At 34.6% G+C, this 3,933-nt stretch overlaps 1 pseudogene across 1 annotated transcript; it reads left to right on the top strand.

Annotated features, from left to right (window-relative positions):
• Positions 1–1,869: 1,869 nt before the first annotated feature.
• On the top strand, positions 1,870–3,579 carry LOC147298292 (reactive Intermediate Deaminase A, chloroplastic-like; annotated as a pseudogene). Its single transcript, XR_015122956.1, has 6 exons — positions 1,870–1,884; positions 2,079–2,219; positions 2,317–2,361; positions 2,752–2,829; positions 2,921–2,970; positions 3,400–3,579. The product of XR_015122956.1 is annotated as a reactive Intermediate Deaminase A, chloroplastic-like (transcript).
• The last annotated feature ends 354 nt before the right edge of the window (positions 3,580–3,933 follow it).

Raw genomic sequence — 3,933 nt, 5'->3', positions numbered from 1 at the left:
ACAAAGATTAAGTTTTAGTGAAAATAGTGAATGGTTCTTGGAGTATACAACTTGCAGACAATTTTCTTGGCAGGACATCAGACATTGTGTTTGAACCTAGGATCCTTGGAAGTTGGGACCTTTACTTATTATGAAAGGCCACTGTGGTTCTGCACAAAGAGATTAAGATCTTTAATAGTTAGCGGTGTAAATTGCAACAGTTTTGAGAAATAATGATTAAATTCTACAGGAGGATTTCAATTCTACAATTGGCCAATCACATCCTACCCTTACCAACTGAGCAGATTTCCACGATTATAATATAAGAACACAAAATTATGTATGCTGTTCAATGTGGGTATTTGACATTATTTGAGCAATATAACTTTCCAATCAAGTCATTATGTATGCTGTTCAATTTGGTAAATCACCCATAATAATCGTTCTTGCACTTTATGGTTGGCCTTAAGTTCTCAACAATGTTCAGTTGTCTTTCATAGTTTAGGTTTAGTCACATATAAGATTTGGGGTTCCACGACGAAACAGGATCCTCTACTTATGTTCTCAGTGGTGATCTTATACTTATAACTAAATGACATTGTTTTAAGCTTTAGGTTAATTGTTTAGGGCTTAAGGTTAGTATTTAGGATTTACATTGGAAAATTATAAAAAAGAAAAAGCATGAAATGATGTATTGTTGGACATAATCATATATCAGCATGGGAAATATAGGCAGAGGATCCAGACTCCTCCTGCTCATCTACGAAGTACTGAATCTTACAATGTCAAATATTATAGTTATTACTATCTAATATCTCTAATTTCTGCATATCAACCATAATGTTCTTTGAAACCATTTCTTGGCATCTCAAATTATGCCCAAAGGGATATTAGCTCACACCTTATCTAATCAATTTGCTGCATAAATTCTAGACTAAATTTAATAATTCTAGCAAGTTGCAATGCAAGATCCAAAAATCTATATGCTCATAATTAATCATTTCTCACTACATGTATTAATTTTTAAAAATAACCTAAATCTTATGCAAATGTGTATAAGAAAAGGATTTTTCTACTTACTCCCTCTAAGTATAACTGTTCCTGAAATTATACTTCTCTCAGCAGATATATCACTAACAATTTTGAATAATCATGCTTTAATACTTTATGCATAATACATGTGCAATAAATTTTACCATAGATGGTTTCAAAAACTACTCAATTGTACAACACTTAAACATGTTAAGTATGTAGAATCTTAATGAAAGTTTGTGTGGTCATTTGCTGACTGTTACTTTGTAATATCTATCTTGCTTAGGTGCCATAGAGCTTTCAATATTAGCAGATTAATAAGGATGTGAATTGCAGCATATGATATCCAGACTACACGTTGTGATGTGTATAGTCAGGATAGCATTAGTGGTGAGTTCTCATGCATGCTTGCCATTAATGAATGTTTCTGCTCATTTTCGTATGAGGTGCTATTTGATAGGAGAGGATGTATTCTGAAAGGATTGTGCTGATCTATGATGAGCTTCATTATGATGCTTCCGCTGCATGTGATTCTGATTCTTTTTTTTTTTAATCTTCAATGTGGAGGGATAGTCAAGTTATGAGAACTGAGCAAACACCTTTTGGCTTGTTTCCCAGGTAAGTTACTTTGAGCTTCTGTTTTCTATGTCTCTATGTTTAGTTCTGTTTTTCATTGTTCTTTTGTCGTTCCTTGAGATGTTTCCAGGCACTGATTTCTTTGAAAGGGCATTTGGAAAACTAAGGGGCCTTCATAACCCCTTTATGACTTAAGAAATGGCCAGAGGAATGTTGGCCATTTCTTAATGAGTTAGGCAAATACATTTACTATTTGCTGTTCCTATTGATCAGAAACAGCTAATGGACTTCATTCAGGTGATAGAATTGGGTGGAACACTTACAATTAGGGTGCCATTATTTTTTGTGCAGCCATAACGGTTCCTCTGCTGTCAGCTTCCTTGAAGATGACATTACTGACCACACACAGTCTTGAATATGCATATGGAAGGTAAGACCATGCTTCGTGATTTGAGGAAGATATAAAATAAAAACAAAGAAGAGAGAAATAGGTAATTTTGTTTGCTTCGAATTCAGTAATCAAGGAAGCTGTTCAAACAGACAAAGCTCCAGCTGCATTGGGTCCGTACTCTCAGGCCATCAAAGCCAACAACTATGTTCATGTGTCTAGAGTTCTGGGTCTGATTCGAGAGGTTGTTTCATGGCATTTTGTTTTGTGTTTTGTTGTCACTTCCATTCATCCATGTTTGGAACTGACTGATAGAAATATATGTTTGTTTTGGGACGCAGACTGGGAAGTTCATTTCTGATGATGTTGAAGCTCAGACAGAGCAGGTATGTTAAGTGCCTTTTAAATGTGTTACTGATGTTCTACTGGGAATTAGTCCTAGTTTGTGGTTTATATGAACTTTGATATAGTCATATGGAAATCTATTTTGTGCCTTTTATTTTCATGCATTTGTTGGTGATATGTTCTTGATTTCCTTACACATACTGTGGCAGTTGTTAATCATCTATATATGTCTTTCTATGCAAGCCATCTAATAGTAATGCTTCTCACAAATGTTCATGAAGGAGAAGTTACCTTTCTTATCATAATTCCTGTTTAATTAACATAACCTGTTGCTGTTTTAATTTCGTACTGTTAATTTTGCAAAAGGGTACAGTTGATAGCTTTACTTGGTATACTATTTTGAGACATTTGGGTTTATGAAATTATTGCAGGTTCTGAAAAATATGGGGTAAATACTGAAAGCAAGTGGTGCATGCCAATTATTTCTCTGTGGTTAAAACAACTATTCTGAATGGATTCTTTGTCCCTTTGCTCCAAAAGTCTTTATTTTAGAATTTAGTGTTGGAGAGGATTAGTTTGTTTCTTATGGTTTTTATGCAGGTTGGCTGACTTGAAAGACTTCAAGAAAGTCAATGAGATCTATACTAAATGTAGGTTTTATATCAATATAAATTTGATGTTGTATGTAGGATTGAACAATTGATTTGTGGCATGCAAAATAGGCATATAACACAACACAAGATCCTCCATCTTTGCACTATGTTGATTGTATCTGCCAAAACTGGATATGAAATTCTTAAAGGTATCAGATACTCATACCTGTTAAAGTTTGTTGATTCATGATTAAAGATTGGCTCTGCCTTATTTATAGTCTAGAACACTTGAACCATGGTTACCGATTGGACCCTTCTTCTTCTGAAGGGGATGTCAGTTTGCTGTGTTAAAAGCTAGTCCTTCCTTGAACACACAATCTTTGTATTTTGTTTAACTAGTCATGGTTTATAAATTTCATGTGAAACACGGCAGTGAGAACCATTGTACTTGTTTATTCAGCCTGGTGTATATGATTTGTTTTGCAGATTTTCCATCACCGGCCCCAGCTCGTTCAACATTTCAGGTAGCGGCATTGCCTTTGGATGCCAAGATTGAAACTGAGTGTGTTGCAGCATTGTAACCTCCTTATATGCAGCTTCTTAGCAGCAACTTTAGATAATAATGTAGGAGGTGGCATATTTGAGCATTGACTTTGACTTGTTTATTCCCCCCTTCCAAATTGTTGTTATTGTAACATCATTTCCGTACTGAACAACTAAGGAGTCCTTGGCAACTTAGATAATAATGTAGGCGGGCTTTATGAAACATAAGCATGGTTAAGTTACGATTGGGTGACATTTTCATTGTACATTGTTATTATCTCCCTTTATAATCTTTTTTTTTTTTTGGATTATCTCCCTTTATAATCCAGCATGTCAATTTGCCAATCGTGCTGGCATGATAAGGAATCCAAATCACGTGAAAAACTTCACCATTGTTTATGAGTCTCACAAATCGTACCAAATAAGTTTGTCATTTAATAAGAAGTTATCCAAAAGTGAGAAAAGACCAAAATAAAA

This window comes from Dryas octopetala, chromosome 1 (assembly GCF_963921425.1).
Source record: "Dryas octopetala chromosome 1, drDryOcto1.1, whole genome shotgun sequence".
Lineage (NCBI taxonomy): Eukaryota > Viridiplantae > Streptophyta > Magnoliopsida > Rosales > Rosaceae > Dryas > Dryas octopetala.
Note: the sequence above shows the minus strand (reverse complement) of the source record. Positions and strands in the feature narration are given on the sequence as shown.